Raw genomic sequence first — 15706 nt, forward strand, 5'->3', positions numbered from 1 at the left:
ACTCCTCAGCAAGGGCGGCACGCACCATCTCATCTATGTTGAATGACCTCTGGCTCGACATCACGCTCTAGATTCACGAGCGAATTTATGAGTTTTCTCTCTCTCTGGCATACTCTTCCTCACTCAGGAACCGCCGTGACGCACGAACGCATTTGGCAAAAAGGAAGAAGAAGGAGAAGTAGCGACTCAGAGGTAGAAGAAGAGGTGGGATGAGAACTCCCCTCCCCCTCCCTATTTAAAGAGGAGATGCTGTAGCTAAGGAAAGGCGAAAGGTTGGACGAAAAACGCTCTCCCTTCCCCTCCTTCAATACGGAATCAATGCTAATAGACACCTGAGGGGACGCGCCGGAACTGATGGGACACATCCTGGTCGACGAGGCATCCCCCCCGGTCAAACTGGACACTGCCTGGGTATGGCCCACCACGGACCCGCTCCGGACGTGGCAATTAAGGCGCCCACATGGGTAGACGACCCTTCGCCTCCCCATGCTAGACCACGGAATGATCCAATGATAGGACCTCTATAAAGGGGAGCCCAACGGATCTCCTAGGTCTACCATGTGGCCCAGGAGAGACGACGAATGAACGTCCAAAGAAAGATAAGCATCTCTGCCTTCTTACTTTACGCGTTAAAATTTATTAACGAGCTTCCGACCTCGTCAAACGGCGGGGACACGAACATCACTCGGGGGCTGCCGAGGATGTCTTCCAGTCTAGACATCCTCCTCACCCGACCCCTCTATACGCTTGAAACCAGGGGCGCGAAATACGGGCATAAAACTTTGAGTAAAACTAGACGAACTAGCAGACCCTATGCCTCGGTAGCTACGGTGTTTCTGTTCACCAGAAAAATCATACTCAATGCCCCCCGTGTCTCTAGCTTTGACGTCTGCCTTCTCAAGAAGGGTTCGGAGGGGTCCGCCTATAGAATCTCCCCCAAAGGAGAAGCTGTCAGGTTGCCCAAGTCAATTGAACGGCTCGGACCGCCACCGAGATACGAAAAACAAAGAATAGCGATTCTTATGCAGGTTACTCCAACCTCATCGCAAACATCAGGGCCCAAACCCCGCACGGACACATCTGGTAGGAGCTTTCCATCACTCATACCGCCAAGCTAACATTACCGACCCCGCCTTCATTTCGATTATATTATACATATGCAAAACGTCGCATCCCAACACTTCATGTCCCGTCACGAAACGACCGTCGCCTCATTCAATATAGGTGCCAACAGGCCGAGGTTCAAAGGCCAGCCCACGAAGGGCTCGAGGCCGCCTCATGCCAAACAAGAGCCAGGGAGAAGTAACCGAGACAAGCCCCAGCGGCCTTGCCCGACCCCACTCAGAAACGGATAGGGACGTCTCAACCTTTTCTCGTTCGATTCTAACCCCGAGCCAAACCCATAGAATCTCCATAGAGGAGAGGCCATCGGGCTGCCTAAGCCTATCGAACGGCTCGGGCATCTATCGGGAGGCGGGTTAAGAAGTTGTGGAGTGCCACCAGAGGGCTCTATCGACCCCATCAGCAAATGATGGACCCAGATTCCACATGAACATACCCGTTAGAGAGCTCATTGAGCGCGATACTTGAGCCATCAAGGCAAGTGTTGTTTACTCAGCCCCTCCAATTGAGAACATCGAGGATGGGGTAACATGCAAATTACGGCCGACCCCTATCAGACCCTGACAAGGCTCGGGGGCTCGAGCCGATCAATACAGGGACATAGGTTCGAAGGCCCTACCTTGCCGAGCCCATAGAGTCCCCAGTTGGGGATTTCTATTGGAAGACAGGGCGGGGAATATTGCAATGCCATTCAAGGACTTCGTCGACCCTGTCACAAAAACCATGGAATGAGATTCCATCTGAACGTTCCGGTCTCCAGTAACCCCTGACCCCAGCAAATGCAAGGGGTCGGACCTTACTCGGGGGCTAGTTAAGGTACGGCTACCTCCCTTCCTTTTTTCGAAACAATCTTCTCGCATCAAGACTAGCGGCAAGATTCGGGGGAACAGATTGGTAAGATCGCAAAAAATCAAACAAAACAAAATTACGAAGCAAAATCACAAAACTGCATCCAGACTCGAAAATACCGACACTTGTTCACATATTACATATAAGTTGTGCTCAAAATTATTCGACTAACTACTCCCGTGAAGGGAGAACCATCTCTTTTAGATTATCCGCCGGGTTTTTCATAAGGGGAGCAACCATCTTCTCAATTGCCTCCAGCTCATCATCCTCATAGGTAGACGGGAAACCTTCACTCATCACCTTCAGGTTGATCTCCTTCTCGTAATGAGCGTGGGCGACGGTGAAGGCTAGGGTGATCCCAGTGTGAAAAGCACTCTCCTCAAGCTGGCCACCTGAGCCATGATACCTGCGGCACGAGCCACGAGCGGGCTGGTCTCCACCGGCTCCACCACCTTCAGGGCATCAAGGACCACCCCGATCATAGCTTGCAGAAGATCATGCTCGTCGCTCTCAGTCTGAAGGGTCCTTCGTACATGGGTAAGCTCCTTTTCTAGCTTGACAGAGACATTTTCGGCGCTCAACCTTCGGCTCACCATGTCACCGAGATCCGCCCGGAGAGAATGGACCACCTCGATGTCCTCGTCCACCTTCTGCTGAAGGGCCGTGGCCCTACTCTCGGCCTTCCACCTGAGGTCCCGCTCCATCTCCAGCTCCTTCAGGACCTCGCCAGCCTTCTCATTAGCCACGGCTTTCCTCTATAGCAGCTCGTCTCGCTTTTTTTGGAGCCTGGTGATCTCCTCCTCATCCAGCTTTGACCTCGCTGACAAATCCTCAAACATCCCGTGGGCCTCCTTCGCGTCCTGACGCGCCTAGGCCTCCCGCTCCTGGGCGGCAGCAAGCTGTGCGGCCATATCTGCTCATAGCTGGGCCTCCTCGGAAAGCTGATCCCACTCTGCCTTCTACTTGCGGAGGAATCAGGATTTATTCTGACTACGAGCAACAAGAATCTGAAGAGGAAGAATACCGATACTAGAAATATGAAAACACAAAAATATGCGAAGAAAGAAGAAAACCAAGCAAATACCTGAGTAGTAGGGATAACGATCTCACGGAGGGCTCCTCTGGCCTAGTCCAGGGCGTCCAGCATGGTCGAGATCCCGATGTCAAGACCCTCCCACTCCATGCTCTCGGAATGATCGTCGAGCGAGAAAAGAGCCGCCGTCGGATCCTGGGTGGCCATCCACTGGAGCGGCGGCTCCCCCCGCATAGGGGAGAGGCTGCCTCCTGACAATGGGGCCGAGGGCGGCTCCCTCTTGATCCAATGCGACACCACCACCACGACGCCCGAGGGCCCTCCGACCAGATCCTCCTCCTAGGCCACTTTGAGTGCCACGGGTGGATCCACCTGGGCCCCTGGTGGCATAGATTGCACTATGCCCTCGAGCGCCACCACAGCTGCGCCCGGTTGATCCTGGCTTGGCATGGTCACGACCACCTCCACTGGCGGTATGCGGCCCTTGGCCAGCTGTACCACGTCCGCCATGGGGGAAGCCGCCTGCTCGGCAACCACCAAGGGCGTGGGCGCCACCACAGGCGCCGTCGGGTCGGCCAACATGGCTCCAATGTCAGCACCACTCCTACCCGAAATAGGGGTGATGCCAGGTGGTGCCATCCGTCCCACTTGAATGGCGAGGCTCTTCTTAGGCGCTAGCCCCAGGGGGTGACCCATCTGCAAGAACCTACACAAAGGTAATAACCATTATGTCAAAATAGAAATGGAAAAAGGATGAAAACAGGGGAATCAGCAGCTTATGCTGATGCCCTCGGCTGGCGGAAGCATTTTGGGGATGGATCCCTAGATCCCTGCCCCGACTCATCTAGGCGGGACCGTTTTGAGCCTGCCTCCTGCTCTGAGGGAGGGGGGCTCACCTCCCTCACCTCGTGGGGCACAGCACTAGAGCCACTCCCCTCCATCGTCTCATGGGGCGCGGCATCAGAGCCACTCCCCTCCACCATCACCTCAGGGTTGGTGGCGGTAGGCCTGCCTTCCCCCATCCACCGATCCTCAACCGGCACGCCATGCGAAGCGGCAGACTCTCCGGTCTCCACCGACCTCACCGACTCACTTCCCTCCACGTGGAACGGGAAGGGTCCCTGCATGGACGGGTGGGCACTTGTCAGCATGTCCTCGTCCTCTAGGACGCCCCAATCCACGTTGACGACTACCTCGTCGTCGTCATCATCACTGCTCACGTCCTCTCCCCGATCCCGTGCCTCCTACTTCAGTCGTTTTGCCTTCTTCATCTGCTCCCTTGCTTTCTTGTCCTACTCGGCCACGAGTCAATTCGCCACTGCCAAGGCCTTGTCCTTTGGCAGCGGAACTGGACTATCTTTGAAGACTAGCCCCCAGGCTGGTCCCAACGTCGCAAAAGCAAGTATCAAAAAAATGGAGATTCAGGAAAAAGAAAGAGCACGGGAGAAGAAGGCTTACGAATTCGAAGAACCTAGGTTCTGGCCGCATTGGGGGATGTCCAGGCACCGGATACATAATGTCGAGGACGCTGCCTGTGGAATCCTTCGTCGGCTCCGTCGCCTCCTTAATGCGTTGCACCACTTCCGAAAAAGGGAGCACCTCGTCAACAAGCACCGTCCCCTCGAACGACATCCCGGGCATCATCCGATGCAGGGGAAGCACGCGCGCCATCAGCGGCGCCACCCTCCTCGCATGATAAGCGCCGATAATCCCTACCCCTTTTACGCCCCATTCCTTTAGGGCTTGGAGGGCGAAAAGAAGGTCGGAGAGGTGTTTCTTGTCTTTAGACTGGACGCCCCAAGCCCACGACTCCGGAGCCTTTTCAATAAGGCGCCCAGTGCACCTCAGTAGGGTGGCACTCACATCATCCCTGACGTAAAACCACTGCGAATGCCATCCCTTGTTGGAGGTCGCCAGACGCATGAACGGGTAACCCCTCAACCGGGTATGGCGTAGATGAACGCTGGCACATCCCATCGGCATGCTCACATCCTTCCCCCCAACCTTCCTCTTCGACAAACTAATGGCAAAGAAATACCACCACAGATCAAAATGGGGATCGATCCCTAGGAAACCCTCGCACAGGACAACAAATGCCACCATATGTTGAACCCCATTGGGAGTTAGATGCTACAGCTCCACCTTATAATAATCCAGCAGCCCCCGAAGGAATCTATGCATGGGTACCGCAAATCCCCGCCCATGGAAGATGGCGAAAGAAACAACATACCCTTCGGGCGGCGCTGGCTCACCCTCGTCACTAGGTAGCAGCCACTCCTGGACGGCGGATAGTGAGTGGAGAAGGCCACGGCGGACGAGGCCCTCCAAATGTCATGAGGTGATGCTAGATCTACCCCACAACTCCATTAAAGCAATTGGGGAGAAAGGTGGGCACAAGCTCGATGGCACTACAGAGCAGGCGCAAGCTTGACGGTGGATGCAACATGGATGCAAGCCGGTCGACAGTGGCGGTGCGGGCGCAGGAGGCTGGGGTGATTGGCAGCAGATGTTTCAGACGCAAAGATAAGGGAGCGAAATACGGAACCCTGGGGGCGAACCCCGTGGTTTTATAGGGGCGATGGACGCGAGAAGGGCAACTGTCCGCCTCGATCTCCGGGCCTACCACGTGCACCGCCGCGTCATGCCGCAGGACATGCGCCCACAGTCCCTATCCTCTCCCACCAAAAATCATGGTGGACGGTTTGCCTTCCCTAGGTGAATCCAGACTCTCTACCCATCCGGGAAACGCAGGACACGAAGACTTTTCTCTCTTTGGCCCACCTAGGGCCTAGAAGCTCGACGACCAGCCCAACTGAGGATGGGTCCATGAACGATCCGAAATCCAGGATGCAAGTATTACTGGGATCTCAGTCCATGGTCAAGCCCCAGTTAGGTCAGCCCTAAATGAGATCCCCACGAATGGGATACCACAAACCCCTCGAAAAAATATCTAGTTGACAAAAAACTAAGTCCTTCAGCCTTACCCATGAAGGGTCCGATACAACACCCTGGGTGACCCTGCTCAAATCACCCGGGGGCTCGGGGGCTACACCCAATGGGTGCACTCGCGCGCACCCTCTGGCAAAGTAACTCCGACGAAATCAAAAACACCCTCCAGGCGGTTCTATCCGAATCACCCAGAGGCTCGGGGGCTACTATCGGGGACCTAATACCGGGGTACCCCAGAAGGTGGAACCAATAACCACCGAATGTTAAAAACTTCTAGACGGATAAGGGCACCGTAACGTCCCTTGCTCGAATGACAGAAGTTGGGTTCCGCCTCGCCCGACGCCTTTGAGATAGCTCGGCCTCACCTGAGGGCTCAGGGCTAGTCTCCGCCTCGCCCAATGCCTTTGGGGCAGGCTCGGTCTCGCCCGAGGGCTGAGGGATAAACTCCGCCTCGCCCGACCCCGAAGGGGCAAGCTCGGTCTCGCCCAAGAGATAAGGACTGGTCTCTACTTCACCCGACGGCCAGGAACAAGCCTCGCCCTGCTCAATATCTAAAGTCTGGTTTCATCTTACCTGACAACTTCTCCCCGTTCCCTCATGATGATGGGTATAGGGCAAGACAAGATGTTCGGGTCAACCATGGCTCCAAGGACCATACCCTATGCCCTGGCAGGAAAAGTACTACCAGGGAACGACGAGACAGGTGCTTTAGACCCTTCTAGGCGCCATAGAGCCCAAAAGGTATTATAGGTGCGTGCACCTCGCCCTGTAGAGTTGTAGGCGCCGCCTTCAGCTCTGGGACATGGAACCCGACGAAGATATACGACAACCGCTACGCTCCAGAAAATAATTTGCTATCTCCACAAACGACGGATATTCTGCCACCACGCTATGGACCCAAGGGAGCGGCGCCCACTTCCCGACCCCTCAGGACCACCAAGTCAGAAGACCTTGGCCACGGCGCTACTCCAGACCCTGACCCTGCGTCCCTCCGATGAAGACTCATAGGAACCAGAAGGCATGCGGAGCAAGGCTAGGGGAGGCTCATAAGTTAAAACCACTGTACTGCAGCCCATACCCTGTGCAGGGCAGCATTCTGTAACCAACCTAACATTCTACAGAGGCATCGACAGTATTGTAGGCGCTTATCTTCCTTCGCACTCATCAGAATGAAGAACCAGGCCGGGTAGACGTGAGCCACAAGACTAGGTAGAGTACGCATCCTAAAGCCCTCACCCTTGTAAAGCTAGTCCCTTCATCTATAAAAGGGGATGCGCTTCCTCCGTTAAGGGGACTGATCTTTTGACGGGATAGTACACAACACTCACACAGTCAAGCTACGATCAAGATCTTGGCCTCCTTTCAACCCTTCCATCAGAGACTTGGGACCAGTCCCTCTCTCGATCGTTCGTACCCCCTACTATGAACTGTTCATGGTGCTAATAACACGAGCAGCAACAAACAAGACGTAGGGACATTCGGCCCGAACCAGTATAAATCTTGTGTCCTTTAGCGCACCATCCGAGCCTAACGTGCATTACTATAAATTTACTTGCCGGTGCTTGTACGAAACACCGACACCTTTCTTCAGACATTGCTGGAACTAAGGTTTGAAGTTACCTACCAGGAATAACTGTCCAAAGTGCAACAATCAATATTGGGAGTTTAGGCAATCTCAAACCAACCGTTGGTCTATTCATGCTCAAGATGCATATCATCATAATAATATGGATCGGCGCTTAAAAAATGGAAGTGTTCATAGTCGGCTTAGAAAAAGGGTTGTTGATCAAGACTGGGCCGATTATGAAGAAGGCAACGAGAGAAAATATGTTTGGTGGGAAGGCCCATGGTGTCCAGGAGAAGGGTGCAACGCCTAAGGAATAGAGAGTTAGAACAGGCTCAGGCATCCAATAATCCTCAAGTATGGCGTGCTAAGCAAACAGCTGATAGAAAGCAACCATTGGCTAATATTCAAATGACTTTTCTCTTGCCATCAGAGTTCAGAGCTCCGGCAGATCAAGAAGTTTATTCGGATTTTGATGAATCGGAGTATGAAGAGATAGTTGCCAAGCTCATGGTTATACAGCAGGCTATATTTGATTAACTAGTCAAGCATCGGCACTTAAAGGCTTTATATGTAAAAGGTTTGGTTGATGGGAAGCCGATGAACAAGATGTTGGTGGACGGAGGTACTTCTATTAATCTTATGCCTTATGCCACTTTTTGTAAGGTTGGCAAGGGACCAGAGATCTGATTGAGACTGGCATGATGCTTAAGGACTTTAGGGGTAATGCGTCTAAGACCCGGGGGACAATGAACATCGAACTAACAATCAGGAGTAAGACTCTGCTCACCACATTCTTCATCATCGATAGAAAAGAGTCATATAGTTTGCTCCTTGGTCGCGATTGGATTCATGCAAACTATTGTGTACCATCGACCATGCATCAGTGTTTGATTCAATGGCATGGAGATGATGTCGAACTGGTTCGCGCTAATGAGTCTATAAGTATCGCAATAGTCGATCTAGTCTTTTGAGAACTAGGAGACTTCGAATGCTTTTCTAGCAAGTTATGGGAAGGAGGCTTCATTAAAGTCAATAATGAAAGCCAACAGCCGATCCAAGTAGTCAGCTTTGAAAATTTGTCTTAATGGATAATCCAATATATGGTATAGATGGCAAACTAGGACATGGCTTCACGTCGACCGATGAATTAGAGGAAGTGGATATTGGTTCTAGAGATAGACCTAGGCTGACGTATGTAAGTGCCAAGTTGGATCCTGAGTATAAGCGAGAGTTAGTTGATTTATTAAAGGAATTTAAAGACTGTTTTTCTTGGGAATACTATAAGATGCCTAGTCTAGACCGATCAATTGTTGAACATCGGTTGTCAATCAAACCTGGATATCGGTTGTTTAAATAAGCTCCAAGAAGATTCAACCCGAACGTGCTTGATGATATCAAAAAGGAGACTAAAAGGTTACTAGAAGCAAAGTTTATCCGACCGTGCCGATATGCAGAGTGGATATCGAATGTTGTCCCTGTGTATAAGAAGAAATGAAAATTAAGAGTTTGCATCAATTTTAGGGATCTGAACAAAGCCACACCCATGAATGGTTATCTGATGCCAATAGCTGATAGGTTAGTAGATGCAGCAGCCGGGCACAAGGTTATTAGGTTGATGGACGACAATGCAGGATATAACCAAATTTCATGGCTGAGGAAGACATAGCAAAGACCGCTTTTAGGTGCCTCGGCATAATCGATTTATTCGAGTGGGTTGTGATGACCTTTGGTCTGAAGAATACCAGTGCAACTTATCAAAGGGCGATGAATTATATTTTTCATAAGTTGATCGGCAGGATTGTTGAAATCTACATCGATGATGTGATGATAAAATCTAAAGGGTACAAAGAGCATCTAGCTGATTTGCGGGAGAATCTAGAATGCACAAGAAAACATGCTCTAAAGATGAATCCTAATAAGTGTGCTTTTGGAGTGTCAGCTAGACAAATCTTGGGTTTCATGGTCCACGAGAGAGGAATTGAAGTTGGTCAAAAAAGCATAAAAGCAATTGATGAGGTAGTTCCCCTGGCTACTAAAATAGAGTTACAATCTCTGCTTGTAAGATTAATTTTATCAGAAGATTTATTTCAAATTTGTCGGAAATAATTCTGTCGTTTTCTCCCTTGTTGAAGTTCAAAAATGATCAAGAATTTAAGTGGGGTGACGTACAACAAAAGGCGTTTGAAGAGATAAAAGAATATATGAAATGTCCACCTGTGCTGGTCCCTCCTCAGCAAGGTAAGCCTTTTAAGTTGTACATATCGGCTGATGATAAGACAATTGGATTGGCCTTGATGCAAGAGTTTGAAGGAAAAGAGTGAGTTGTTTTCTATCTGAGTAAAAGGCTCCTAGGTCCAGAGACAAGATATTCTTCCACCGAAAAGTTATGCTTGTGCTTATATTTCTCTTGCACCAAGTTGCGACACTACTTATTATCGGCCGAATGTACGGTTGTTTCCAAGGCTGATGTGATTAAGCACATGTTATCAATGCCAATACTGAATGAGAGAGTGGGAAAGTGGATTCTCGCATTATCGAAATTTGACTTGAGGTACGAATTGGCTAAAGCAGTCAAAGGATGGCTGATTTTGTCTCCCAGCATCATAAGCCAAGCATTGATTATGTAGAGCCGATGCCTTGGACGTTATTCTTTGATGGATTATCATGCAAGCAAGGTGGTGGCATTGGTATTGTTATTATTTCGCCTCGAGGGGCAAGTTTTGAGTTTGCTATTCCAACTGAACCAATGATTACCAACAACCAAGCATAATATGAAGTTGTTCTTAAGGGACTTCAACTTCTTCACGAAGTAAAGGCCAAAGCAATTTAAGTATTTGGAGATTCACAATTAATTATTAATCGGTTGATCGGCCTATATGAGTGCAAAGAAGATATTCTGAGGGGATATTATGATGAATGTCAAAGGTTGCTAAAAGAATTTCCTCATGTCTCTTTTCAACATATTCTGAGGGCACAGAATTAGAAGCTAATCATCCAGCTCAAAGCGCTTTAGGCGATCGAGTGTTTCAAGAAGTCTTGAGTAGTGAAACCTCAAGTAATGATTGGAGAATTGAAATAGCTGACTACCTTAGGAATCCAACACGGAAAGTTACCAGAAAGCTAAGGTATAAATCGACTAAGTATGTTTTACTAGATGATCAGCTATATTATAAAACAGTCGATGGGGGTGTTGCTCAAATGCTTAAATCAAGAAGAAGCTAAGGTATTGATGGGTGAAGTACATGAAGGGATATGTGGAGCTCATCAATCGTCTTATAAGATGAAATGGATTATTCGCAGAACTGGATATTCTGGCCTACGATATTGGAAGACTATTTTGAATATTACAAGGGGTGCCAGGACTGTCAACATTTTGGTAATGTCAAAAAATCACCTGCATCAGCCATGAATCCAATAATCAAGCCATGGCCGTTTTGAGGTTGGGGAATTGATTTAATTGGCCAGATTTTTTAGCCCTCAAGCAAAGGACATAAGTTCATATTGGTAGCAACAAATTACTTCACTAAATGGGTAGAGGCAATTCCTTTGAAGATGGTAACCTCAAAGAACATGGTTGATTTTGTCAAGGAATATATTGTGTATCGTTTTGGGATTCCTCAAACTATAACAACCGATCAAAGGACAATGTTCACATCAGAAGAGTTTAGAGATTTTGCTGCCAATATGGGAATCAAGCTACTAAATTCTTCTCCTTACTATGCTCAGGCTAATGGTCAGGCAGAGGCATCCAATCAGATTATGATTAAGCTGATCAAGAAAAAGATTGAGGAACAGCCAAGGAAGTGACATTCAACGCTTAATGAGGCACTATGGGCATATGGGATGGCCTGTCATGGATTGATTAAAATGTCACCTTATGAACTTGTGTATGGCCATAATGCAGTTCTTCCTTGGTAAGTTCAGACTGGATCGAGGCGTGTTACGTTATAAAATGATTTGTCAGCCGAAGTCTACAAGAATCTTATGATAGATGACTTAGAAGACTTGAGCTGCCTTTGGCTGCGTGCTCTTCAAAATATCGAAGCCAATAAACTGAGGGTTGCAAAATATTACAATAAAAAGGTCTAGATTAAGCAATTTTCTGAAGGATACATGGTCTGGAAAGTGAAATTGCCAATCGGGTCGAAGGACAGTAAGTTCGGCAAATGGTCACCTAATTGGGAAGGACCTTATTGGATCAAAGGTTGTGCACCTAGTAATGCTTATATTTTGAAAACACTAAAAGGAGAGAAAGAATTCAGCAGAGCAATCAATGGGAAATATCTGAAGAAATATTACCCTAGCGTCTGGATTAATACTTGACAACCGATTTATTCGGTCGTCAGCTCTAATAGCCGATACCAAAAAGATATCGCCTCTAGTGCAAAAAATAAACCCAAAGGGATAAAAGCTAGTACGATGTATATCACCTATAGGAGCACAGCAAACACGGACAAAGTGATGAATATAATATAAAGTACGAAGCAAAGGAAAATCACTCAAGATGGAGAAATTATTTGCTAAATATCACCTATTACAAACTATGGGCCAAAAAACACTTTGGTTACTATATCATCGGCCTAGGAAATAAAGTCTATGGAGTTGGCGACACTGGAGAAATCCTCAACCAGACTCTCATGATCCCCAGGGTGCGTCGCTAGAAAACTGTGGGGAAGGAACCAAAGTTCATGGCCCGAACGGGCTTGCGCCGCAGCCAATGCCATGGTGGCACCATGATAGACACCATGCAAAGTGACCTCCCTGACACAGTTCAGGATGTCGTGTAGGCGGACCACCGGGACAGCACCTCTGGCATTGACGAACCCCGCCGCGTACTTCGCGGCCAAGCGGAGGCTTTCCAGTTGAGTGGACAAATCCAAAAAGATTCAAAGGGGAAATAATCAGAATCTTGAAGATGAAATTGAGAAGAAGCAAAAGTTATGACAGATATCTCACCCATGATTCTGGCCTAGGTCTTGGACAACCTATCCTTTACTGAATCGACCTTAGGAGGCGATCAGTATCGGACCATAGCCAGAGCCAATTCTGCGAGGGAAAGACAGTCGGCGAGATTCTAGCCATGCCTATCGATGGAGGCGAGCAGGTCGTCATTATCGATCTGCCTCCTCGAATAGCAGGGAAGTTGGTAGCGAGTTGTTGATGAAGAGAACCTCAAAGGCTAAATGGAGTCGGCCCTATGCCCCGAAGCAGTGAGAGCATCACAAGTTGCACCCTCCTGGTGATGAAGGCGTTGGCGTTATGATGCAGATCCATTGAGGGCCTCCTCAGCAGACCTCTTGCTGTTTTCCATGATCTCAAACCTATGGGAAAGTAGAAACCGCACTAAAACGCGCAAAGGGTTTGAGATGAAGCAGGATGTTTTCCGATCCACAGTCGTGGCCCGTATATATAGCCCGGGAAGGTGAGAAGATAGATTTCGCCGGGGGTGTGAAATTGAAGTCAGATACGGAAATGGGTCGACACTCCAAAAATTTAGGGGACAGATAACGAAGAGATAACAGATTCAGACTTATTGCTTCCCATAATTACAAAATATCGTGGGATGGATACGATAGATTTACATTGACCAGCGATCAACCCACCAAGGCTTCTTTGGATTGAAGGGAGTCCGGATCCCCATAGGGTTGAAGGTCATCATAAACTGAGTCACATCGGCCCATTGATAAAATTATGCTAAAGAAGGGGAAAACCGCCTGCCTAATAGATGCCCAGCTAATTTTTCGGTGACTAGGAAACTGCAGGAAAGAAGCATGTGGCTTTCCCGATAGGCATTTGATGGAGCAAACAAGGGGAAGGTGTCCACATATTTTAGCCCTTGTAAACACTAGAACAGCTCTACGAGCATGGAGAGAAGACTTAGGTGATATCACAAGAATTCTTCTAAACGCAGTAGCTAATCCTCTTGCTCGACAAGGCGCTAAGATGAGCGACACAATCACCCTATGCACAAGAATCCTTCTAACCACTCAAGATCTTCATGGCAAGAAGATAGACCATGGAGGGTCCGACAGAGTCAGAGGCACTGGAGGAAGCAGATGGAAGAGAAATATGACTGAATTATTGAGTTGCTCTCGCCAGAGTCGGATAGACATTTTATAGTCGGCCTAGAAAGATGAATCCAAGCGCCCGTGAAGCAATGATGCTCTCGTAAAAGTTTTCAAGCATGGGCTCATGATCTGACATAGACGATGACAAACAGTAGACCCTAAATCAAGATTCTCTACCCGTGACTGCGGACCTATCGGGGGTACAGACGTGATAATATTAGAATAAAATTACTTTTATCCCAAAATTAGGGGGCATGTGTTTACACCAAAATTTGGAAGAAAAATTGCAGGGACTCGGAAGCTCCCAAGATCATGTCATCAAGAAATCGATTGCGTGAAGGTCGGTATCAGCTGATTCGAATGCAACACTGGAATTGGCTTTCTTCAAATAGCGCCAGCAGATAACGACAAAAGCTACGATCGGCGCCAGGAAAAACATGTTGGACTCTACAAAAATGGAAAAATTAGAGTCTAAGTTATCTTAAATTAGGAATATTTTCTCTTAGGCCAAAATTGTGATGAGTCGTGCTTAAGTAGAATTCATGCGTAGGTTCCAGGTATAAATATTGGACCCCGGCTATTGTAAAGGACACACACAGTCAATCAAATACAAGTTACTTACTTTTTTCGGCTTCGGCCACCCCTTAGGAGTAAGAGTAGAGTAGATCTCGGCGAGTTCTTCAGCGAGCAAGGCTGCATCGGTCCGGCTGACCTTCGGCTTGTCTGTAAGTACCGTCATAGCTTATACTTCTGGTCGTACGGCTGCATCGATCCGGTCGACCTCCACTGCGACTCTGGTATAAGCTAATTATCGACTCTTGTTTAGTTAAAGTACGGTTGCATCGATCCGGTCGACCTCTACTGCTCGAACTAGATTAAGGTCAAGTTATCGGCTCTATCTAAGGATGGCGTCCTTCAGATAGATTCATTAAGTTATCAATATTATTTATTGCTTTCATTATTTATTTAATTATAGCAATATCACTTCGCCCGATTGGGATTGATGTAGATCGACCTTATATCCTGTTTAACCCATCGTTTATTAATCTAAACTGATCTAATCTGCATCTTAAACAATGAGTTATGTTTTATCGGTTGTTTTATGTCAATCTTGATCGTGCATAGTGTGCGGTTAAGGCATGTCTGGTCTTGAATAGATGTATTGGCTAACGAAAACCGTTCCATGGCTCGTTATCACGGCCTGTGTGATTCTACCTCACACCCCACTGTTAGCACCGTGGAGTGAGGATCGTTACTTGGTAGATCTGTTCCTGATAGGGCATGACCTTAACTGTGCGATATGCCTGAATCGGCTGTTTTAGCCGATATCGAGTGCTTTCACACATACAGTTCGCGTTATGAGACCGTTGAAGTAAAGATAGGTTGAAAAATGTATTAGCCCCATGATCTTATTATTGTATTACGGCCTACATGATTCTGCCTCATGCCCCACTAATATTAGTAATAAGTTAGGATCGTTGAATTTATCACTGTTTCTACGGCCTGCATAACTCTGCCTCATGCCCCACTAGTCATAATGATAGATGACATCTAATATGTTCATTTGATTTATCTCTATTAAATGGTTAAATGATGATGAGCTTCTTCTTTCGTATAAAAAAGGATTCGGTTATTTGCAGTCATTGACTTAGCATAAACTGATTATTGCTGACATCCTATTACCATTGACTAATATTTGTCTAAATAATGATATTGATCCTGAATGATAACCGATTTTTCTTCCACAACCCTATGAGCTTTAACTAATTTATTCTTATGAATATGCTGGAATCAGCTATTTAGTCGATTTCCTTCCATATTGGCTCTCAGAGCCGCACATTCGAGACTGTCTGGCAACACCGGCATATTCCGCTTTAAATTACTGATTAACTTTCTCTCCTTGTCAATTGCAGAGTCAAATTGACTGGCATGTCCCAGGAGAAGTGCGCAAAATTGATAATCTATGCGTTGAAGCTAGACGGATCTCCAGCTCCATCGAGCAGACCCTTCTGGCTTGCTCATGTGCCCTCGGCACAGGACGAAATTTTTGTGCCGACAACACCCTATATTACACACATTTACACATAATTATGATGCTCATGCAGTGTTTTAGCAAAA

Source organism: Miscanthus floridulus, chromosome 15, assembly GCF_019320115.1.
Source record: "Miscanthus floridulus cultivar M001 chromosome 15, ASM1932011v1, whole genome shotgun sequence".
NCBI classification, from domain to species: domain Eukaryota; kingdom Viridiplantae; phylum Streptophyta; class Magnoliopsida; order Poales; family Poaceae; genus Miscanthus; species Miscanthus floridulus.